General features: G+C 43.1%; 1 pseudogene; it reads left to right on the top strand.

Annotated features, from left to right (window-relative positions):
* LOC143389136 (E3 ubiquitin-protein ligase RNF213-like) overlaps window positions 1–25,739 on the top strand; it is a 97,130-nt pseudogene that overhangs the window by 58,167 nt on the left and 13,224 nt on the right.

Genomic DNA, 25,739 nt, shown 5'->3' with positions numbered 1-25,739 from the left:
GAGAAGGAGCCAGCAGATCCAGATCTATAGCTCTGTGGAGCTCTGTGCCTCCTCTTCAGTGACTGTAAAACAATTGGCAGGAGAATGAATATGGTACAGATGTTGGGGAGAAAGCTGGAGGCCCAGATGGCACCCAGGGGCTCTGGCACCCTGCATGCCAAGACACATACCCTTCTCAGGTATGCCCGTGAGCACATGCAACAAGACAGGCTGCATTTTGAGCTGAACCACTCTCAGTACCCTGAAGGTGCTGCTGTTCAAGAGTGCATGTCCCTAACCACAGCTGAGCAGAAGGCTCTCTGAAAAATCCTTACATGCCTTGATGTGTTAACAGCATGCTTCTAAATAAGGTCATCTTGGAGTGAGGAAAGATTCTTCAGAGAAGACTTGGAAAGCACAACTACATAAAAACAAAATCAAAGGGAGCTGGGCTGTGCTCAGTGACAAAGGTCTGCCTAGCATGGGCAAGGCCCTGGGTTGTCTCCCCAACACCATAAAAAAACTTTTTAAAATTCAATTTAAGTATAAAACTTAAAATAAACCTGAATTAAACATGAAAACATCACTGTATTCACACACAGATAATTTTCATGTGTGGAATAACCTGTCCCCTTGCCCACTCCATCCACTGGGATTCAGTGCCATCATTAGGGATAAAGGTAGTGAGCTCAATTGTTCCCATCTCTCATCTAGTTTTGGAACCTTTTGAAATGAAGGTTTCAAAATGGAAATGTTTTTTTTTTAATTCATTTTTTTAGTGTCAGGGATTGAAACCAGGGGTGCTCAAACATGGAGCCACATCCTTAGTCCATTTTTAATGTTTTTTTTTTTTGAGACAGGGCCTCACTAAATTGCTGAGGGTGGCCTTGAACTTTTGATCCCCCTGTCTCAGCCTTCTGAGTTGCTGGGATCACAGGTGTGCCATGCATATGGCTATTTTGTTCAGTTTTCATTTGATTCACTCCATATGTTTGTTTCCATGATGCATTGATATCTACTTTAAAATCTTAGAATTCTGGACCTTCCCAGCCTTGCTTTTCCTTGTCTTGAGTCTGTTCAGTGCTCTCACTGCTGCCCTGGTCTCTGTCCCAGTTTCTTCCTTCAAGAACAAGTTTCTTGACTTCACAGAGAGAAGGAAGCAGTTGCTGTGTGTGGATGAGTATGTCTTTCGATCCTGGTTAAGTCTGCTATCTCTGGGAAGCCTCGTTCCATATATGGAAAACTCCACATAATACTTGAGTCTCATGCCTGCTTGGGTCCTGGACTGTTTTCTAGGGGCTCACAACAGGCTGCAATGGCTTCAGAAGATCTCTAAGATTCAGAAGATGTCTTGGAGGTTTGTGGTTGGAAGTAGATTGTCAGGTCCTTGCTTAGCAAAAGCAGGTAACATGCTGAACATTGAATGCTTGTGGGTCTTCTGTCCTGAAGTGCAGATTGGGGGAAGTGCTAAGAATTGCTGAAATAAGAAGTCATTATTTCTTAGGGTTAAAGTTTGACTTCCCAGAGTTGATTCTGGTCTAGTATACAGAGCACAAAGGAACATAGCCACTTGTTAATTATGAGTCTTAGAAGGCTCTGTGAACATCACATGTGTCATAGTTGCTGTTTTTCCCTTGATGCTTTTTGGGGTAAAGAAAATGGTATAAGGGCTGGGATGCAGCTCAGTGGCAAAGCCCTGGGATTGATCTCCAGCCCCCCCAAAACAAAAGACAATAAAAAGAACACCAACCAAAAAAAATGAAAATGGTACAAATTTTACCAGTGGAAAATGAAGATTGGCTCTTGAGCCCTTGAAGTTTAATGTGCAGGGAGAACAAGACAAGTCCCCATGCCCTACTCTCTTCTAAGCATGAACACCTGTTTTCTGGTTGATAGTTTCATATTTCCTTTTCTCTTCCTTGACTTAGCATGTTGGGTAGGTTTTCAAAATGCTCATTTACCTCATGAACATCTATAATGTCATGTAAGTAGATCAGCCAATTGCTGCAAGGCTCCTATGTTGTGTGAGCCACCTCCTGTCAAAGGGGGAAGGTGGCACACCAGCAAGTGCCCTAGTGTACTCTGCAGTTGTGAATCCAGCCATCAAGGTTTTAATTTCTTCTTTTTCTTAAAGAAAATGAATTGGGCTTTGGATGCAGCTCAGGGGTTGAGCGCTTGCCTAGCATGTGAAAGGCCTGGGTGCACTCTCCAGGACTAAAAACAAACAAACAAAAAAAGCCAATCATAGCTCTTGGGTGCTGAGATTTTGCTTAATTCCCATCCAACATTTTGGCCTTTGTGTTTCTTTATTTTTAAATGATCATTTTCAGAATGAAAATGTATGTGTCCTGCATTTTTTTAAAATGTTTGCTTCTATGGTTTTTGTAAGTTGCATGAGTTTAAAACAAAAATCAAAGGTTGCCTTGCAGAATCATTTACTCCCGCACCTGTGCATGACCTTTGCCACCTGGAGAAACAGCACAGGAAACACAGAACAGGAATGTTCACCAGGGGCCCAGGTGTTTATGGAGTCTCTCAGCACTTCTGGTTTCCCTCCTCTGAGCCCCTGGGATGTCTGGACGTGGGGAACAGCACAGGGTCTCCCTGCATGACAAGTCTTTGGGACTTTGCAGGGTTCTTTCTTGTATCACCAGGCTGTCAGTTAGTAAATGTAATACCCGTTCACACCAGGTGGAAAAAATTCCATACACAGTGCACACTCTTCTTCTAGCACCCTCCCTCCCTCTCTCCTATATCTCTCTGATTTTTTTCTTAAGTTATGTTTAAATTATTAGAAAGAGTCACTCTTTGCTATTTTTTCGAAGAAGGGAATGTATTTGAAAATATTTTAACTTGGTTTTTATAGAGTGTCAACTGCTAAGTTAAGTCAAAATGACTGTGTTCCCTTATTATCACAGTCACAGCTTTAAGGCTCATTGTAATGGTAGCCTGGAGAAGATCAAGTAAATGCCTTACTTGTGCTCATTTATTTTATATTAAATAATTAATTTATTTGCAGTACTGGGGATTGAACCAGAGGCTCTCACCACTGAGCTCACTCCAGCCCTTTTTGTTTCTTATTTTGAGATAAGGTCTTTCTAATTTGCTGAGGCTAAACTTGAATTGGGCCATTCTCCCGCCTCAGCCTCCTGAGGAGCTGTGAGTACAGGTATACTTGTACATCTCAAAAAGGAGAAGGGACTGGTAATTGATAATTGGTATTGTTTTCTCATTTAACAATGACTTCAATGATCTCTCTGGACTCCTGGTGGTGGTAATATTCTTCAGAAGACCTCATGAGAATCCTCTTGACTGTGGGCTTGAAGTTCCATGAAGCTGTCTGCAGGATCACCAAACACCTGAGGTTTTATGAGATCCCTGCCTCATCTTCTGAGTTCATTTGCAGAATCGTTGGACTTAGACCTCCAGTGGTGAGTGGGATTTATGGACCAAATGTTATACCCAGGAGAGGTCTGACCACCTCTGTACAGCCCTGGATGACACCAGGATGGGTCAGTATGGGACTAGGGCCACTTTTGGAGTTGGTGGAATGCCTGAGGCCTAGCACAAGGGAAATGCATGCCCCGCTGAGGCATCCAGATTGTCCTGAAAGGTGCTGTGCTGTTCAATGAAATTGTGCAAGGGCCTTTGTTTCAGTTTCTCTTGAGACCCCTCAGTGCTCTACTGCCCTGCTCTCCCCTGTGCCCTGTGTTCTAGTTACCCTGCCTGGAGCCTTGTTGTTGGTATGTCTCCCCAGCTCCTTGTGTTTCTCCATCTTGACGCTTACTGTGGCTGATGACCATGCTCTTCCTGCTGTCTGAATGGGTCTTCCACTCTGGTTGGTTCCTTACTGCAGGAATGGCATCTGCTTGGTCACCTCATCAGTTTGCCCATATGGAGGCCCCAGGGTGGTTCTGTGAGCCTCAAGGGGGGCAGGAATTGACAGACCCAGGTTTTGTGGGTTCTGTAAAAGCACAAGTTGTGCAGCCCTCAGGGGCTCAGGAGAGGCCTCTCTAAAGAGAGGCCTGAACTGGTGTTACATGTGGTCCCTGGCAGATACCTCTGGAGTACAAAGAGGGGCTGAGGGAGGGTCAGAGGCCTTGAGCCCCCAAAGGGGGTGGTTCGTTTGTGTGGTGGTGGAGGAGAGGAGTAGAGAACGTGGCTGTCTGCACAGAGTTGCCAAGGGAAGAGGACTGGCTGGCCTTCAGGCCACATCCCTGAGGAAGAGGTGCCAGAAGTTTGCATGGCACCCTGGCTCAGGGTTCTCTGGAAGGTCTCTGCTTATGGGTCCATTCTTCTCAACTGTACTTGACTGTTGATCTGTTTTCCATCTCCAGGACTGGGCATGGCAGATCTCTGTCAGCTGGAGGTCTAGTCTTTGAGCTCTAGGGAGTTCTCATGAATTGGTTTATTGTGGTTTCCTTCTTGCTGGGTTCACATCAGCAGCTGCTAGGCCTCCTGAAATGGTTGTCTGATTCTCATAACATTTCTCCTGTTTAGGCTATGCTTTCTGAGCCTTCTCCTCAAATTTCTTGTGCAGCCTGGGCATTGAACTCTTCATATCAGCTCTCACATATATTTAATTTGAAGGCACTCCTTTTTTCTTTTTTTTTTCTTTTCCTTCTCCTTCTCCTTTTTTGTAACAGGTATTGATACCAAAACCCTCTGAACTCTGAACTCAAGTGCACTGAAACACCGAGCCACATCCCCAGCCCTATTTTATATTTTATTTATTTAGAAATAAAGAAATAAAAAATAAAAGTAATAAAATATTTCTTTTTTATTGGTTCTTTTTAGTTATACATAGAAATAGAATATGCTGGCATAATTATAAAAGCATGGAAAATAATTTGTTCTAATTCAGTCCCCAGTATTTTTCTTTACCTTAATTTCCTTCCACTTCCTGTTCCTTTCCCTCTACTGATCATTTTGCTATTTACTTAAGAGTCTTTTAAAATTAGTATCGTGTGGATATACAGGATGATGAGATTCAGTGTGTACATTCATGGTATATTCACACAGGTATATAGGAAAGTTAAGTTGCATTCATTACACTGACTTTTCCTATCCCTTTCCTCCCCCCCCCCTTATATTCATTCACTTTCATCTACTCTTCTGATCTTACTTTGATTATTTTTAATGTCCCCCTTATTTTGAATTAGTATCCACATGTCAGACATAATATTCAACCTTTAACTTTTGGGCTGTGGCTTATTTAACTTATGATAATCTCCATTTCCATCCATTAACCAAAAAAAAACATAAAATAATTTTTCATAATAATAAAGTAATTGTAACAGTCCATTCTGTACAATTACCACATTTTCTTTATTCCTTTGTCCAAGGGCACTGAGGTTGGCTCCATTGCTTATCTATTGTGAATTGAGCTGCTATAAACATTGATGTGGTTGAATCACTGTAGTATGCTGAATTTTTTGAGATTGCATTTTGTTGGTTCTTTTTAGTTACAAATGGCAGTAGAATTCACTTTGATGTAATTGTATAAGCATGGATTATATCTTATTTTGGTGGACTGAGTAATTTCTTTTTTATTATTATATTTATTTTTTATTTATTCTACTTAGTTGTACATGATAGCAGAATTTATTTCAATTTATCATACACAACTGGAACACAACATTTCAATTCTCTGGTTGTACATTGTGTAGAGACGCATCATTTGTGCAATCATATATGTACCTAGGGTAATGATGTCCATCTCATTCCACCATCTTTTCTACCCTCATAACCCCTACCCAACCTCCCCTTTGCCCAATCCAAAGATCTTTCATTCTTCCCATCCTCCCCCCATCATAGATCAGAATCCCCTAAAGGGAGAAAACATTCCACCTTTAGTTTTTTGGGATTGGCTTACTTTGCTTAGCATTATATTCTTAAACTCCATCCATTTACCTACAAATGTTACAATTTTACTCTCTTTTAATGCTGAGTAATATTTCATTGTGTGTGTGTGTATGTGTGTGTGTGTATGCATGTGTTTGTGTATACATGTATACCACAGCTTCTTTATTCACTCATCTTTTGATGGACCTCTAGGTTGCTTCCACAGTTTAGCTATTGTGACTTCAGCTGCTGTAAACATCTGTGTGGCTACGTCACTATACTATGCTGATTCTAAGTCCTTTGGTATAGATTGAGGAATAGACTAGCTGGGTCAAATGGTGGTTACATTCCAAATTTTCAAAGAAATCTCCTTACTGCTTTCCAAAGTTGACACACCAATTTGCAGTCCCACCAGCAATGTATGAGTGTACCTTTTTCCCCACCTCCTCACCAATACTCATTATTGCTTGTATTCTTGGTAACTGTCATTCTGATTGGGGTAAGATGAAATCTTAGAGTAGTTTTGATTTGCATTTTTCTAATTACTAAAGATGTTGAACAGTATATATATATATATATATATATATATATATATATATATATATATATATATATATATATATTGTTGATTTATTGTATATCTTCTTCTGAGAAGTGTCTGTTCAGTTCCTTATCCCATTTATTGACTGGGTTGTTTAGTTTTTTTTTTCTTTTTTTGGTATTGAGGTTTTTTAATTCTTTCTATATCCTGAAAATTAGCACTTTATCTGACATGTGTGGGAAAATTTTGCTCCCATACCTCACTGATTGTTTCTTTTGCTGAGAACAAGATTTTGAGTTTGAATCCATTTCATTCATTGATTCTTGATTTCATTTCTCATACCTTAAGGGTCTTGCTAAGAAATTCAGGGCCTAATCTGACATGATGAAGATTTGGACCTAATTTTTATTCTGTTAGGTACAGTGTCTCTGGTATAATTTCTAGGTCCTTTATCCACTATGAGTTGAGTTTTGTGCATGGTAAGAAATAGAAGTTTAATTTCATTTGCTACAGAGGATTTCCAGCATTCCCAGCACCATTTGTTGAAGAGGCTATCCTTTCTCCAGTGTATGTGTTTGGCACCTTTGTCTAGTATGAAAAACCTGTATTTGTATGGGTTGGTCTCTGTATCTTCTATTCTGTACCATTGGTGTACATATCTATTTTGGTGCCAATACTAAACTGTTTTGTTATTATTGTTCTGCAGTATAGTTTAAGGTCTGGTATAGTGATGCCCCCTGTTTCACTTTTCATGCTAAGGATTGCTTTGGCTATTCTGGGTCTCTTATTTTTTTAAATGAATTTTATGATTATTTTTTTAGTTCTATGAAGAATTTTATTGGGATTTTAATAGAAAGTTCATTAAAACTGTGTAACAATTTGAGTAGTATGCCCTTTTGATTATATTAACTCTGCCTATCCAAGAGCATGGGAGACCTATCCATCTTCTAAGGTCTTTTACAATTTCCTTCTTTATTGTTCTGTAGTTTTCAGGTCTTCCACCTCTTTTGTTAAGTCAATTCCCAAGTATTTTATATTTTTGAGGCTATTTTGAATGGGGTAGTTTTTCTAATTTCTTTTTAAGTGGATTAATCACTTATGTATAGAAATGCATTTGATTTATGGGTATTGATTTTATATTCTGAAACTTTGCTGAATTAATTTATTAGCTCTAGAAGTTTTCTGGTGGAATTTTTGGATCTTCTATATATAGAATCATGTTGTCAGCAAATAGTGATAGTTTACGTTCTTCTTTTCTTGTGCATACCCCTTTAATTTCCTGTTTTTCTGATTGTTCTGGCTAGAATTTTGAGGACTATGTTGAATAGATGTGGTAAAAGAGGGCATCCCTGTCCTGTTCCAGTTTTTAGAGGTAATGCTTTGAATTTTTTTTTTTTCATTTAAAATGATGCTGGCCTTGAGATTAACATACATAGCTTTTACAATGTTGAGGTCTGATCCTAATATTCCCAGTTTTTCTAGTGTTTTGAACATGAAGGTGTGCTCTATTTTGTCAAATGATTTTTCTGCATCTATTGAGATGATCATATGATTCTTGTCTTTAAGTCTATTGATGTGATGTATTACATTTACTGATTCCATAATGTTGAAACAACCTTAAATCCCTGGGGTGAACCCCATTTGATCGTGGTGTACTCTTTTTAATATGTTTTTGTATGTGATTGGCCAGGATTTTATTGAGAATTTTTGTGTCTGTTCATTAGAGATATTGGTCTGAAGTTTTCTTTCCTTAATGTGTCTTTGTCTGGTTTTGGTATTAGGGTGATGATAGCCTCCTAGAATGAGTTTGTAAGGGATTCCTCCATTTCTGAATAATTTGAAGAGTACTAGTATTAGTTCTTCTTAGAAAGTATTGTAGAACTCAACTGAAAATTCATCTGGTCCTGGGATTTTCTTTGTTGGTAGGTTGTTGATGATGTCTTCTATTTCCTTGATTGAAATTGATTTAAATTGTGTAACTCCTCCTGATTCAGATAGAATAGATCATATGTTTCTAGAAATTTGTTGATGTCATCGAGATCTTCTATTTTATTGGAGTATAAATTTCAAAACAGTTTCTAATAATCTTCTGTATTTTAGTAATATCCATCATGATATTTCCTTTTTCATCATGAATTTTAGTAATTTGAATTTTCTCACTCCTTCTTTTTGTTAGCCTGGCTAAAAAAAAAACAACATTTTATTTTGTCAACTTTCTGAATTGTCTCTTTTGTTTTAATTTTATTGTTTTCTGATCTGATTTTAATTATTTCATGTCTTCTACTACTTTTGGTGTTGATTTGTTCTTCTTTTTAATGGCTTGTGATGTAATGTGAGGTCATATATTTGACTTTTTATTCTTTTAACGAATGAGCTTACTGCAATCAACTTTCCTCTTAGCACTGCCTTTATAGTGTCCCAGAGATTTTGATATGATGTGTTGATATTCTCATTTACCTCTAAGAATTCTTTTAAATGCTCCTTGATGTCTTCTGCTACTCATTTCTCTTTTAATATCATATTATTTAGTCTCCAGGTATTGGAGAAGCTTTTATTTTTTATTTTATCATTGATTTCTACTTTCATTTCCTTATGCTATGATAGAATACAGGGTAGTATCTCTATTTTTTGAATTTGCTGATAGTTGCTTTGTGGCCTAATATATGGTCTATTTTAGAGAAGGATCCATGTATTCCTGAGAAGAAGATGTATTTACTCGATGATAGGTGAAATACTTGATATATGTCTGTTACGTATAAATCATTAATTATATTAATGAGTTCTGTAGTTTCTTTGTTTAGTTTTTGTTGGTGAGACAGGTGTGCTAAAGTCATGCAGTATGATTGTGTTGTGATCAATTTCTTCTTGAAATTGAGAAGGGTTTTTTTGATATACATAGAACCTCCAATGTTTGGGGCATACATATTTTATGATTGTTATGTTTTGTTGATGTATGGTTCCCTTAAGTTGTATCAAATGTCCTTCTTTACCTCTTCTTACTAACTTTGGTTTGATGTCCATTTTATCCATTAGTAGATGGAAACTCCTGCTTGTTTACATGGCCTATGTGAGTGGTATGTTTGTTCCTCCATCCTTTCACTTTCACCTTCACTATGTGAATGTCTTTTGCTATGAGATGAGTCTCTTGAAAGCAGCATATTTTGGGATTTTTTTAAAATCCAATCTGTAAATCTATATCTTTTGAATAATGAGTTTAGACCATTCACACTCAGGATTATTATTGAGACATTGTTTGTATTCCCAGTCATTTTGGTTTATTTTTGGTTTTTAACTTGACTTGGTTTCTCCTTTGAGTGGATTTTCCTTTAGTGTAGTTCCTCCTTTTACTGATTTTCATTGTTATTTTTATTTCCTCCTCATGTAACATTTTGTCAAGAACATTCTGTGGTGCAGATTTTTTTCATTGTAAATTTTTTTAATTTTTATCATGGAAGATTTTTATTCTGTCATCAAATCTGAGGCTTAATTTTGATGGGTACAAGATTCTTGGTTGGCATCCATTTTCTTTCAGAGCTTGATATATGTTGTTCCAGGATCTCTTAGCTTTGAAGGTCTCAGCTGAGAAATCTACTAAGATCCAAATTGGTCTATCCCTATATGTAATCTGAAAATTTAATCTTGTGGTTTTAAAAATTCTATCCTTTTTCTATATGCTAGGCATTTTCATTATAATGTGCTTTGCTGTGGATTTGTTGTAATTTTGTATATTTGCTTTTCTAAAAGCCTTTTGTTTTTAATTTTACAATTCATTCTTCATGCTTGGGAGATTTCCTATTATTACTTCATTGAAGAGATTGTGCATTCATTTGGTTTGTATCTCAGTGTGTTCCCCTATTCCAGTAATTCTTATATTTGGTCTTTTCATGTTTTCCCATAATTCGTGAAGGTTCTGTTTATAGTTTCTCACCCTCTTCACTGTGTGGTCAACTTTATTTTCAAGATTATATATTTTGTCTTTATTGCCTAAGGTTCTGTTTTCCAAGTATCTAGTCTACTGTTGGTGATTTCTATTAATTTTTGTATTTGGTTTATTGTTTCCTTCATTTTAAGGATTTCTGTTTTGTTTTTTTTTTTTTTCACAGTCTCTATGTTTTTCTTGAAGTAACCTTTTGTTACCTGTATTTCCTCTCATATCTCTTTGGTGGAACAGTCAATTGTTGCCTGTATTTGCTCTTTTAATTTATTCTTTGTTCTGCAGATCATTTTAATTATGTACGTTTGGAATGGAATGTCAATGGAATCTATTATTGTATCACCTTGGTGTGTTTCAAGCACTTTCCTCCCTTGTTTCTTCATGTCATCCATGTGTCTTCCTCTCTGGCAGTGTGGATTTGAGGTATTATAGTTTCCAACTTATAATCATGTAGTGACCCTGCATATTACCAATACCTTGCCTGTAGGAACCTGGAAGATGGTCTTGTTGGTCCTTCCTGTTGTCACTAAATGGAAGCCAGGGGAAAGCCACCCCATGCATCAGTAGATGGGGCCATAGCATGGTCACTCTCTTCCTACCGTGGAGTGGGCTGGAATCGCTGTTGTCTGCTCCACCTCCTTCTGTGTGGCAGGAAGGCTGAAGTCACTGTCATCTGCTCCTTGTATTTTATTTAGAGACAGAGTCTCACTGAGTTGCTTAGCATCTCGCTTTTGTTGAAGCTGAGTTTATACTTGTGATTCTCCTGCCTCAGCCTCTCAAGCTACTGGAATTACAGGCATATGCCACCACACCAGCACCTTTTTTCTATTTTTTTAGTTGTAAATGAACACAATACCTTTATTTATTTATCTTTATGTATTTCTGAGCTTCAAATCAAGTGCCTCACTTGCTAGATGAGCTTTCTACCACTGAGCCACAACTGCATCCCCTCCCTTTTTGCTTTAAAGATCCATTTATATACTATGTTGTTGTCATGGATCATGTGTGAAGTATCTTATATTTTGAGGATTATTGGTATTTTTAAAGATTTTTCTTTTCCTTGCATAGTTTTCCACTTCATCCAATTTGCTTCTTTCCATTGGCTTTTCCTCCTTTCTTTTCTTTACTGCACACTGAGGATGAAATCTAGGCTTTTCCTTTTTTATGATGCACTGAGCATCAAACCCCATGACTCACACATGGTAGGCAAACATTCTACCACTGAGCTACATAAGCCCTACTTTGGGTTTTTGGTATGTTCCCCATGCTAAAGCTTTTTCTATTCTGGTTGGAGATTTTTGTTTGTGTCTATAAAAACAGTCACCACAAATGGATTGATAGGCTAAGGGCTTCTGGTCCCTGGCCCCTGAGGCTCTGTGGCTACCCTTGAATTGATCTGGCTCTCGAGGGCTTCTCTTTAAGGCTGGTCACTTTTGCAGCCCCCTGCCTGCAGCCAGGTTTCTGGATCTAAGAGGGTGAGTAGGAGAGTGAGCTCCTCTACTCCAGTTTCCTGCCCTGGTGGCTGTGTGGTCCTCTTCATCCTTAAATTGAATACACCCTGTCCTTTGTAACTACCCAAGACAGGTATATGTCTGGAAGTGGCCTCCAGGCCTGAGAGCCCTTCAGGTGGTCCTTCCTGTCCCTTGAAAGGCAGAGGGCAGCCTCCATGGTGGAGTGAACTCTCACCAACTGCTTCTTTAACAGACTTTGAACACACTTCCTGTTCACTTTCTGCCTCCCTCAATCTAGGGTGACCTTAGAAACTAGTGTCCTTTATTACCAGGTGCTTGTGCTTGGCCTGGCTGAGCTTATGTGTACTGTGGCCTCAGGGTCTGTGATTTTAGGCCCCTGGAGTATCACTTGCCACTGACGTGGTCATCTTTCTACTTCCCAGTGTGTGTTCCTATTGGGCTCCTTTTCTACTCTCCTCATTCCTGCTGGTTATGATATTTTAAAAAGCAATTTCTAATCTGTCACTGGAGTTGGGTTTGGGAGGAAAGGAGATGGATATGTGTTTCCAACTGTCCTTTTCACAAAAGAGCTTACAGTCTGTTATTTATCATGAAAACTGATGAATGAGCCCACAGCAGGGTAGAGGGGAGAAGGAATGAATTCTTCCTGTGACAAAATCCCAGCAATGGTGTTCACTTAGTTTTCTTAAGGCAGTGATTAGAAGTACTTATAAAGTAAAATAAGAAGCTATCATGACTAGCAGTTTAAGTTTCATGCTTCCTTGTGGTTTCCAAAGTGGATTTTGGAGAGATTAAAGCAAGACACCAAGAAGACCTGAATTGCAAAAGACTGAATGAAACCATGAGTGTGAGCCAGCTGGAGTCCTCGTCCTGTAAACAGATGACACATTACAACCTAGGCCCTGAGGTCCAGGAAATGGCTGAAAGGATAGACTCACTGACAGACAGCCACATCTTCCAGATCTTCTGGGAAGAAGCTGCAGAGTCATTGAATGATCCCAAAAGGGAATGTGAAAGGTGACCTCTTGCACTTACAGAGGCCTATGAGTACTTATACTCACCTTGTTATCAAAGGTTCATGAAACTATATCCGGATCTGAAGTTAAGAGATGTCACCTTGGCAGAAATTGATGTCATCTTCAAAGACTTTGTAAATAAATACAATGACCTGACTTTGGATCACCAGATCATGTGTGAAGTACACCCTCAGGCCCCGAGGGGCTAGATATCAGAGCATGTTGAGCAGATCAAGGAGTACCATAGCATTCACCAGGCAATCAGCTCCGCCAAGGTTATCTGCAAGGTCAAAAAGAATTTTGGTTTGACTGGTGACTTCAGTGTTCTTTACACTTTAATAAGATTTTTTAGTTATTTGCTGGGGACTCCTCTGAGGTGGGGGCCAACCTCAGACTCCTTGGAAGCCCCAGGGATTCTGGGATCGGCAGTGTGGCAACCCCTTGAAAGGCTCTGTTTGGGCTGCACTGAGGCTAGAACATTCCATGGCCTGCATTTTTACCTTTGTTTGAGATAGTGTGACTGTTCCTTAACTAGTGAGTTTTCTTGGGTCGATATGAGAACCAAAAATTCAGGAGAGAGAAACCATCCTCTTTCCAGAGGAATCTTATTTCACTAGGTCATAAAAGCACAGAAGAAAATATTTTGTCAATTGTCCAGGTACCTTTCCTAGTTCCAACAGGAAGTACCAAATGGTACATTGTTCCCTTCATAGGTCAGGCCTGAGTTTCTCCCTCCTGTTTCTTAGCCTCACATTTTTAAGGTGTGTGTGGCCTATGTTTAGTAGAGACAGGCACGATAGTGCTTAAAATTTAGCAGAGTGTGGAATAGTCCATACCTAATCTTGAAACTTTCAGCAAGTCTGTAACTCTCATAAACAGAGAAACCCGAATCTGGCAGGGCTGCTGTGCAGAACAGGTTTCAAAGTCCTTGAAGGCTTCATCATGGCACTTAGGTACTGTGGACAGTAGCTTCCGTAGCATAGCAAAGAGGGCCATGGAGGTCATACTATTTTTGGTGCAAGAGTGTGTCACACTCTTGCTGTAGCATCTTCTTGTCCAGGCTTGTGGGAAGGCAGGCATGGGTGATCTCTACAATAGCCCTCAGCAGAGCTTCATCTTGCAGACTGATGACTTTGAGGCCACCTGCCATTAGAGACTGGATCAGATCAGCTTGCAGCTCATCTAGGCCAAGAAGCTGCTACAAGACATCGGTGAGCCCCACTGCCAGTGTCTGGAGAAGCTGGCCCTGCAGAAGGAGCTGGTCAGCTGACTGCATGAGATTCTGGGAGGTACAGGGGTAGCTACTCTTCAGGTGTTTGCCAAGTTTTGTTCCTGAACTTGAGGACATCCCCCCTCAATCACATGTGTGTGTTAGTTGGAGTGCAGTGTCTGCTTCCAGTAGTTTGCATCAGGACAGCTTTTCAGAGTTCTGATTAAAACTCTTTTCTTTGCTGCTCTCTCCATCTTTGGATGCTGGCATCATTTTCTTCAGTATCTTGACTCCTTTTCTGCCTTCCAATTCATTCTGCTAGAGGACAAGGCAAGCTCTTGCACACAGGGGAATGTTGCTGCAGCAAGCTTGCAGAATCTATGCATTTCTCTCCCAGTCCAGGGCTGGACAGCCTATGTGGTTGTGTAGATTAGATAGAGGGTGGTGGATGGGAGGTAAGAAAGGCCAAACAGATGGAGCAGGAGCAGCACTGATGCACCACAGAGGCCTGGCAGGATACCTCCTGCTAGCACTGAGGCTCTGCTGGCTCCAGCTCTCATCCAGATCTGTGCTGCTTGTACTCCTGAGTCTGCTTTGATGTATAATCTTTGGTAATTAACTCAGAAGAATTATCTCAATTTCTAAAAAATAACTAATTATACACATATTATTTACCAAGTGAACCTGTTTTTGTTTAAGTGATGATGTTTGTGAATTAAAGGAAATAAGGTGCACACAAACCTAGTACAGTGCCTGGGAATTATTTGGTAGAGGTTAGATGTTGATCAGTGGTGTCATCATATCCTGCAAAACACAAGGTATCCTGGAGTCCTAACTGAAGGAAGGAAGTGGGAGTAGGCCCTAGATGTTTACTTAGTGTCTATTGATGGCCTCGCCTCACTAAGGATCATGCCCCAGGTATGAGTTGTGCAACATCCTGGAGTGGTCCTCTGCAAGTCCCCTTTCTGTCCCAGGCATCATTGAGCTCCAGGTGTTTGTGGACCTTGCCTTCATCTTGGCTGAAGAAAATGACATTGATGTGGACTGGGTGGTCTGCTTTCATGATGCTGTGCAGGGCTATGCGTTCCTGCTGTATAAGCTGGACAAGAAGGCAAGCTTCGGCGAGTTCATGAAACTGCTGAAAGAACTCTGGAAGGCTCTGCAAAATGATCCTCACCTTCCCAGTAAGCTGGTGAGTCTTGTTCCTTGTTCCAAGACATGGTGATCTTGCAACCCTGGGGAACTTCTGTGCTTTGAGGCCACACAGGCAGCCATTTAAACTGATGTTGAAAACCAGCTTTTCTTCATGAATGGAAATGCTTTCTTTGTCTTGGGTTGGAATAGAGTTATGGAACTGCATATCAAGAGCAGTCTCCACCCTACAATACAAGTGTGAAAACAGCACAATAGGAAGTTTAAAAGAGGGTTACAGTGGTTCTCTGAATGGTAGTAATTGTCTTTTATTTTATTACTTTTGGGTATTTTTAACAATTGATATTGACTAATTTTTTATCAGAAAAATATGAACATTTAAGTAAATTGTCTATACCAGAGTCTGAGTTAACCTTCACTACGTAACTCACCCAATGAGCAAAGATGCCCAGAGACCTGCACTGGCCTTGAGACAGCTGGTCCTGCATGTGGTTGAAGGGTAGGGAGATGGACAGAGAGAGCAGTTTGCAGTTTGCCTGCTAGAAGCTCATATTCTCTTAAAATTTTTCTAAGTTTTTTTGGTCATACTCAGGGACCATGGCAGGACATTAAGAACTTAGGGATCCTGTTCAGTCAGGCATTTCTCCTCAGAGGGTCTTTGTTCTGGGAACCCAGGAGGATGGTGGCCTGCCACCAGAGGGCACAGCCTGTAGTCATCTAACCAATCATCCATAAGTACAGGCCATGTGCACTCCAGGGTCAGCTAGGAACCTGGCACCATTGCAGCCACAATGAGTGGTCAGTGTCCTGGGGTACCAGAAAGGGGTACCTGAGGCAACCTCAGGAAATGGGCAAGAAGTTATGCCTAGAGCCCTGGAAGATGGTGGCTGGAGTTTGCCCAGCAAGAGCAGAGGCATGAGGAGGACAGGAAGGAAGACAGTCATTCAAACTTTGGTCCATGTTCTCTGCGTTTGTCCCAACAGTGAGATTCTGCCAGAAACTTGGATTGGCTGAAGACAGTGAAGGAAAGCCATGGGTCCATCAAGCTCTCTTCCCTGTCCCTGGCCACAGCAATCAACAGAAGAGGCATCAATGAGATCAGGGCATCCACAGGCAACCAGAAGGTGAGCCCTCCCAGATTCTAGGTATGGTGTTGGTGGCGTGCACTGGCCTGTTGCAGAGTCTGGGTTTCAGCCACCAGAAAATTGCTTCTAAACATGTTCTGCATCCTAGATCTCCCCAGATGCCATCCTGCACCTGATCCTCCCTGGGGGTCACAGTGGCCTGGAGCCAGATCACTCCTATACATTGGAAGACCTGAAGGATTTTTTAAATAAGCTGATGCTGATGTCTGGCAAGAAAGACCACAAGAGAATGGAAGTGAAGAGGTTTTCTGAGGTGAGCAGGTGCCCCTGTTTCCTCAGGCTGGGCATGCTCACTGCCCCACTGCCTGCAAAACGAAACAGGCAGTGGTTGGCCTCTGGTGGACAGGGTGGCTCCAGAGAGTATAGCTCATGGGTCTGCAGGGTGCACCTTGCCTGGAGCCACATCTGAGGTGGGACAGACCCTGGAGGCATCAGCTCCTCCTTAACAGCATCAGAAAGATCTCACTACTGTTGATCAATCCACTGCATTTAACAGGAGGTGATCAGGTAGATACTCCTTAAGAAGAAGTATGAATGGCTTCATTTACTCTGTAAATTTGTAAAATCAAACATCTCAAGATTCTAATGGGCACTCTTCATCAAAACTAAAGTAACCAAGCCAGGTGTGATGGCACATTCCTGTAACTCCAGCAACTCAGGAGGTTGACACAGGAGGATTGCAAGTTAAAGGCCAGCCTCAGCAACTTAGTGAGATCTTGTCTAAAAATAAAAAGGGCTGGAAACATAGCTCAGTGGTAGACTACCCTGGATTCAATCTCCAGTACTAAAAAAACTGAAGTAAATGTTGACACAGGTTATTGATTTATATAATAGTCTCTATCTCATGTAAAGGTTCTTTTCTTACAGTTTATTTGCACTTTACAATTGACATTTTTTTCCCCAGTGCTGGATAGAAAGCCAGGGCCTAGCACATACTAAGCAAGTGCTCTACCACTGAGCATAGCCCAGCCCACAGTCTACATTCTTATCTGCTACCTGATCTCTTCCTGAAGGTGGCTGCCCTCTCCCTAGGCTCATCATGTTTCCCAGTGACCCTATGGGAGGAGTGAACCCAAGCCGCTTGAAGTAGAACTCCTGTGTGTCTAGATTGGTATGTCCCCCTGCAGTAGCTCACTGTGACATCTGCCTCATGCCTCTGTTTCCCCCAGTTATTCTGCCATGTGCAGTGGCTTGTGGAAGCCTTCCTGAACCTATATTCTGTGAGAAACTTGCTGTTCCAAATCTGGACTGCCGAAGTCTACTGTTGCCCCAGGAATGGCATCTCCATCTGCCTGGACTTCCACTTGGAGTTGGTAAGCCAGCTGACAGAGAGTGGGGATGTCACCCAGCTGCTGGAAGCCCTCTGTAGGCAGATGGAACACTTCCTGGATGACTGGAAGGAGCTGGTGAGCAGGAATTACAGGGAGCAATTCTACCTCAACTTCTACATGGCTGAGCGGCTGGTCCACCTGAGCACGGAGCTCAGGAAGCAGAGTCCCAGCAAAGCTGCCCTAATGATTCTGTCCTTTATCAAAGACAACTGCACCCCAGCTGACATCATAAGGGCCATTGAGGGGTTCAAGGAGGCCACCAGACACTGTGTAAGGACAGTGATGGAAGAATTACCACCATTGCAATCCTCTAAGATCAGTCTGGTGACCAAGCTGAGGGCTATCATGGAACAGTTCCTGGAAAGCATGAGAGTCTTTCTGCCTGGCTACCTGGACCTGGAGGCCCTGGGCTATTGTCTGGCTCACCTGGCCAGGATGGGTGACCCATGGAGCGGTCTCTCCCTGAGGGCCTTCAGGCTGGCCAGCCCAACCTGGTCATGTGTGGCCCCTCTGAGGTGCTGTTGGCTGCCCTGGCCATCTACTTGCAGGCCTCAGTCCATTACCTGCCCCACCTTCAATGAGGTACTACTCTGTACCCCAGGGACCATGTTTGAGGAGATGGCCCTGCTCTTGCACCATGGCCTGGCTCCAGTTTCCTGAGGGCAAAAGGTCTGCAGCCTGTTATTCACAGACTAGTTGAGCTACAAGGTGGCCTGCCTGGCAAAGGCCCTATTCCATAGCCTGTGCACACAGTGTCCCTTAGAAGACTACCAGCTGGTGATGGTATGTGACATCACAGGAGTGCTGTTCCCTGCCCTCAGCTTTCAGCCAGCACAAAGTCCACCTCATCCCCCAAGCACCCTTCTGTGCCATCCAGGCCTACTTGGCACATCACTACCATGTCCCAGTACAGACCTTGTTAGTGGCAGCTGTGTTCAGAGACCAGATGTGTGTGGGGATTGTGGCCTTGGAGAGAGAAGGAATAATGAGAGCCCTGGGGTGGGCAGGCAGTTTCTCAGGGCTTCCAAGTGACCCCTGCTTCTGTAGCAGTGGACACCTCAGATAACACCCCTGTGCAGGTGGGAAAGTGAGTCTCAGGAGGGTCTGACTCCCTGCAATCAGTGCATCCCCTAGATTTTTTCTCCACCCAGGTTGCAATTCCTGGGAGCCTTGCTCCTCTCCTTGTGTGGACTTCTCTACACTTTTTTCCTGCATAACCTCCTTTGACCATTTCCAGGTTGTGTTGAAAAACCAGCCTCTATCTCAGAGCAAAGCCTGTCCAAGGAAGGGACATGACCTTTGTCCTTGGAAAGACCCACAGAGCGCTCCTAGGCACATTCCCACCCTGCTAAGTGGTTTATCTACAAATAACAGGAGAGATCTTCTGTGCCAGGTTTCCCTGACTCAGTCAGGCTGAGACCCATAGTAACCTCCAGGTGGAGACCCATAGTAACCTCCTAGCAGCCACCAATCAGCATGAAACGGAAATACCTGGGGTGCCAGATGACCCTCCCAGTAGTTTATGGTGTTGGGAAACCATGAAATTCAGCATGAACACCCCTCTTGGCTTAAACCAATCAGTTCAAATGAATCCCCCTTTTGTAGTTACCAATCACCCCTACCCAATATGTTTCCGCCAGTGAATGTGCTAATCATGTTTTAGAGTTGTTATTTGATTTTCCCGCGGTGTGTGATGATTTGCTAAGAGATGCTATGATGTATGTGGGGGTTCCTGCCTTCTCCAAAGAATGTATAAAACTGCTACAAACCCTGGGCTTGGGGCCTTTCAGTGTCACCAGTTGCTGTGTACGTGCAGAGGACCGAGCTAGCTCACAATAAACACCTCTTTGCTGTTTATATCGATCTTGGTCTCTGGTGGTTTTTTGGGGGTCCTGAATTCGAGCATAACAGTGTTGATGTGAGCAGAAGAGGCACAGCTGCTCTGGCTCCAGGAGAAGAGTGCCTTTGTACCTTCCCTTTAGTCACTGTTATGTTTCCTTGGAAAGAGGTGGTGATTTCCATTCTGTTGACTTCAACCTGTGAGCATCACTGTGCCCTTTCCAGACACAACCTGATCTCTCCTCCCCCAAGGAGCATGCCTATGCTTTTACTTTATTACACTTCCATCACTGTCATCATGGAGAATGTGAGGATGCTGGGTGGGTGACAGCTCGGGACTCTGGCTTCATGGTGGAGTTGTTCTCTAATATGATGTTCTGTTGCATCAGTTTTAAATTTTATACAGAGAAGTAACTTTTAAAAATTTTTTTAACTGGGGATTAACCCCAGAGGTGCCCTACCCCAGCCTTTTTTATTTTATATTTTGAGATATGGTTTCACTAAGTTGTTTGGGGCCTTACTAGGTTACTGAGGCTGGCCTTGAACTTATAATGATCCTATCTTGGCATCCCAAGCTCCTGGGATTATACGCATGTGCCACTGCTCTTGGCAGAGAAGTAACTTCTAATATATCTGAATCTCTTCTTCTTGGATCCAGAGGCTTAGGATCTAATTTCCTTGTTTTAACATTACACGAAAATCTCTCTATGTGAAGAGACTGCATGAAAAACTGAAAAAGAAATTCATCAGTGAAAAGGTGCCTTTAAAGATTGTTCAGTGACTGACTCTCAGGTGGATGAGGGTCAGGTCCTGGGCTCCCTGCTTTCTTTCTGGGATGCTCAGTATTGGAAAACACCCATGATATTCCACTTTGATGTGACTGCTTTGGTAAGTGTCCACATTGCAACTGAATGGCTACATCAGAAGTCTCACATTCCCAGGGCCCCATCTGCTTCTCCTTGTATGAAGAGTCCCTTCCTTCTTCACTTGCCTGTAGTCAGTACCCTTCTCTCAAAGAAGAAGACAGGAGGGTGCTGGGGTTTGGGAAGAATGGTTGGCAATTGTGTATTTTCAAATCCATGCTTCTATGTCTTTAGGAACAGACTGGAACTTGGGTCTTTCTTTTCAAAATCCTCATTTTGCAATACCTAATGGATATAAGTGGGAAAATGTGGCTTCAGAACCCATTCCATTTATATATCATTGAAATTCCAGAAGGAAACTCAGTACTGCCAAAAAGGTCTACAAAGCTGTTATTTACACAAGGCCTTTGATTCTGTGGCCTGTAGCCTGGGTTGACACATCTTGATTGTTTTCCACTTTCACCTTAGGGGAACTATGAGTACATGTAAGGGAAAATGCATGCTTGGACTTAAATCTTAATGATATCTATAATGATGATACTCTCGTGTTGATTGATAGCATCTTGGATTTTTCTGGATATGTCAGATTGGTCCTATGTCTGGGTTGAATCCCAGGCATTCTGAGTGTGGGAAATTCCTCTGTTGATGGCCACTGTCTCCCTTACTGCTAGTGAAGATGGCATTGAGACTTCATTTATGGAAATCTGTTAGCTGAGACTGCATGAAAACTTGAAAAAAAATAGTTCAACTGTGAAAATGTGCCTTTTGTTGCACATGTGTTCATGCATCGTGGAGAGATGAAGCCACAGGATGGGAAATAGCTTTCTGGTTCATAATGCAGCTGCCATAGTTGAGCTTCTGTAATGCTCTACCATGCAGATGCCAGCCTCTGTGAACAAGAGGCTGCAGAAAGCCACATGTATTCAAGTGACTGTTTTCATAAAGGCCTATCCACAGGAGACCACATGGAGGGTTAACACATATGGGCGTCTTTCAGGAAAACAAATTCTAACTTCTATTTATGTCTCTTCTTTGCAGAATCCACATGTCCCTCAGTTCAGTTTTTTTGACATCTTCCCCAGAGTCACCTGCAAACCTCCAAAGAAGTGACAGCTATGGAGCTGAGCCCTGAGAAGAGCTTCATAGAGCCTGGAATAGATGAGAGAGAGTTCTGCAGTGCTACTTCCCAATATTTAAAAAGATTCCATCAAAACAAAACCTAGACACATTTCAATATCAAGAAGACTCAGTGGAGTGCATCCAGCACCTTCTAATATATTCTGGGGTCATAAACCCCTCCTGGTCTGAGCTCCAGAACTTTGTTTGGTTCCTCAACTCTCAGCTCAAGGACTGTGAGGCCTCTGTGTTCTGCAATGCAGACTTTACTGGAGATATACTACAGGGCTTCAAGAACTTTGTGGTTACCTTTATGATTGTCATGGCAAGAGACTTTGCTACACCAACACTTCATACTTCTGACCAAAGCCAAGGGAAGCACACAGTCACCATGGATGGGGTTGATGAAGAAGAACTTGCCCCATTCACTCTCTGGAGGAGGTGGGAGTCAGAGCCTCACCCATAGGTGTTCTTCAATGGTGACCACGAGACCATGACATTCATAGGTACCATCTCTGGGCCAATGAGAATGGCAACATTGATGCCATCAACCATCTCAATGGGGAGATAATCAGGAAAGATGCCATGACAGAAGAACTGTACAGGGGGTTGTTACTTCAGGGGGTTTCCTTCAATGTTGACTTTGATAACCTACTCAGACATGAGAAACTCTTGAGACTCCTGCCAGCTACTAGGAATTCCTCAGACCCTTATCCCTGATGAAGCATATGATCTTACAATGGACAACATGCTCAAGATTCTGGCCATTTAAATGTGGTTCTGGTGTGGGATCCCAGTTATCATCATGGGAGAAACGGTCTGTGGGAAAACCAGGCTCATTAAACTCCTTAATGATCTGCAGCATGCTGATGCCTGGGCTAAGGCCATAAAACCGGTCAAGGTCCATGAAGGAACAACTGCAGCTTTGATTCACTCCAAAGACTTAGAGGCTGAGAAAACTTCCTTATCCAATAAGAACCAACAGCAGTTAGACACCATCTTGTTTTTTGACAAAGCCAACACAACAGAAGCCATAAGCTGTATTAAGGAAGTCTTGTGTGACTAGACTTTGGATGGCCAGTCCCTGGAGGAGGACTCAGGCTTGCACATACATCATAGCTGCCTGCAATTCTTACAGGAAGCACTCCCAGTAGACCATCTGCCATTTGGAGTCAGGTGGTTTGGGATACAGGGTCAGTTCAGAGAAGACAGCAGACAGGCTGTGCTCTATTCCCCTCAGACAGCTGGTGTACCATGTCCACACCCTGCCCCTGAGGCTGATTCCTCTAGTGGGAAATTTCGGGCAGCTAAATAGCACTGATGAAAAGCTCTACATCCAGCAGATGGTGCAGAGACTGTTGGACTACATCAGGATCAGTGAGGATGAGACTCATGTGATCACAGAAGTGCTCTCTGCCTCTCAGAGGTTCATGAGCAACACTGAAAGTAAGTGCAGTTCTGTCAGCCTCTGGGATGTGGAGTGCTGTGTGAAGGTGTTCACTTGGTTTCATGGCTGCAGCGAAATGCTATTGGTGAAGCTGAACACCTTTATCTGTGAGATCAGTGTCAGCAAAAATAACTTCAGGAGAGACCCCATCTTCTGTTCTCTGGTGCTGGATGTGGGGGTGTGTTACCATGAATCCATAAAGGAGAAGGAATCCTACTGCAGAGCCATTTGCAGGTATTTTCCACAACCATATGATGACAGAAGGGTCATCCTGGATGAGATCAGGCATGCACAGGATCTTTTCCTGAGTGAGATGCCTCTGAGAAAAACCATAGCCAGGAACCTGGCTCTGAAGGAGAACTTCTTCATGATTATCATCTGCACTGAGCTAAAGATACCCCTCTTCCTGGTGGGAAAGCCTGGCACCTCCAAATCTCTTGCCAAGACCATCATGGCAGATACCATACAGGGCCAGGCCTCACACTCCACTCTATTCCACAGCCAGAAGCAGATCCACCTGGTGTCATTCCAGTGTGCCCTCCACTGCACCCCACAGGGCATCATGAACACCTTCAAGCAGTGTGCTCACTTTCAGCAGGGGAAGGACCTGCAGCAGTATGTGTCTGTGGTGGTGTTGAATGAGGTTGGCTTGGCAGAAGATTCCCCGAAAATGCCCCTGAAGGCTGTGCACCCATTGCTGGAAGATGGGTGCATTGAAGGTGACCCTAACCCCCACCAAAAAGTTGGCTTCATAGGTATTTCCAACTGGGCCCTTGACCCTGCCAAGATGAACCAGGGTAGTTTGTGTCCCATGGCAGCCCCAGTGAGAAGGAGCTCATAGAGAGTGCCAGAAGGATCTGCTCTTCAGACAGTCTGGTGCAGGACAGGGTCCAAGGATACTTTGCTCCTTTTGCCAAAGCCTATGAAACAGTGTGCAGCAGGCATAACAAGGAAATTTTTTAGGCTTCACAACTATTATAGCCTCATCAAGATGGTCTTTTCCACTGCCAGAGCATCTAACAAGAAGCCTTCTCCACAGGATATAGCACAGGCAGTCCTTCAGAACTTCAGGGGCAAAGGTGACATCCCTGCTTTGGACATCTTCATGGCCAATTTACCTGTGGCCGGGTGCGTGGGAGAGGTCAGTCAGCACCCTGGAACTCATCAAGCAGAGTTGGGGAACTGGAAGAAGCTGAATCCCGCTACTTGCTCATACTGACCCAAAACTACATGACCCTGCATATCCTGCAGCAGTCATTCTTCAGTGAGGACCAGTAGCCTGAGATCATCTTTGGTTCCAGTTTTTCCTGGAATCAGGAGTACACCCAGATCTGAAGAAACATCAACCAGGTGAAGACCTGCATGAAGACAGGAAAGATGGTGGTGCTGCTGAACCTGCAACACCTCTATGAGAGCCTGTACAATACACTCAACCAGTACCACATCTACCTCGCGGATCAGAAGTATGTGGACCTTGGGCTTGCCACTCATCATGTCAAGTGTCGGGTCCACCCTGACTTCCACCTGCTTGTCATTGAGGAGAAAAATATGGTGTACGATCAGTTCCCCATGCCCCTCATGAACCGGCACTACCTGGGCCTCAGCTCAGTGCTGCAGGGGTGGCAAAAGAACATCATGCAGGAGCTCATGCAGTAGGCAGAGCAGTTTGCTGATGTGAAGGCCCATCAATTCCTTGCTGGGCACAAGTAAAGCCCTGCTGATGTCTTTATCAGCTTCCATTCCGACGCCTATGCCTCCATGGTACTGCAGGCTGTGAAGAGGCAGGGCCCTGGGGACCTGATGGAGGAGATGTACCACAGGGTGTCTGAGGAGACCAAGCTGATTCTACTGTATTGTGCCACACCAGATGCTGTGGTGCAGCTTAGCATCTCCACTCTGGGCTCATTTGTGGTGCAGGCGCTGTAACACAAATACTGGAACAGGCAGAGCACCACTCTTTTGCAGATTTCCTCCAGGCCCATCTTCACAATGTGGACCTGGAGAACCATGCCATCGTCACAGAGGTGACTACCCCCACAGCCTTTCCTTTTTCTCTTTCACCCATGAGCCCTCTATCTCCAGTGCCAGAAGGTCTCAACTCTGTTTAAGGCACTGTTCAGTTTGGGAAACCCGTATGTCCCTCCATGTTAGGCACAATAAGGATAAGTCCATTTTGGCCTCTCTCACATGTTTGTGAGCAGAGCTCTATTCTGAGAGCAGCACAGAGCACAAAGTTCAGTTCCCAGAATACTGGGCCCACCTGGGATATAAGTGATTGGCCTGCTTCTCATCCTTGGACAGCCTAAGAGTAAAGGATGAGGATGCCTCCCATTCAGATGCCCTTAGTCTCATAGGTGAAAGCTGTGCAGCCATGTGGGGGAATAAATCATAGTTGGTTCTCCTTAAAAGACATCTCCTGGGCTTGCCATGAGGGCTGGCTGGGTAGATGTCAGAGGCAGAGGCCTCCTTGATGCACAGGTGTTGAGTCTGAATCTGCATCTGTGCAGGAGTCTAGGAAGGGACCGCTGACAGAGCTTGAAATTCAGGCTGTGAGTGCAGGGTTGTGGAGATGGGACAGGTGGAGAGACATGTGGAGGGGCTTGTGGACAGCCTTGAGCTTGATCTTGACTGCCAGGGAGGAGCTATAAAGGAAAGTGTATGTAGACATGCCCTAATGGCTGGGTGATGAAAAGACAGTGGCGTAAGAGAGTGACATTGAGAGGAGGGATCTGTCAGGAAGCTTCTGGCATGGTGCAAACTACAAATGGTTAGCAGGCAGTGTGGCTGGGCTAATCATCAATTCCATGGAGGGGTGACAGGAGGTGGAGGACAGCCTTCCTGAGCTCATTG

The sequence above is a fragment of the Callospermophilus lateralis genome, unplaced genomic scaffold (genome assembly GCF_048772815.1).
Source record: "Callospermophilus lateralis isolate mCalLat2 unplaced genomic scaffold, mCalLat2.hap1 Scaffold_93, whole genome shotgun sequence".
Taxonomy (NCBI): domain Eukaryota; kingdom Metazoa; phylum Chordata; class Mammalia; order Rodentia; family Sciuridae; genus Callospermophilus; species Callospermophilus lateralis.
The sequence above is the reverse complement of the archived record's forward strand: the minus strand, read 5'-3'. Positions and strand labels throughout refer to the sequence as shown.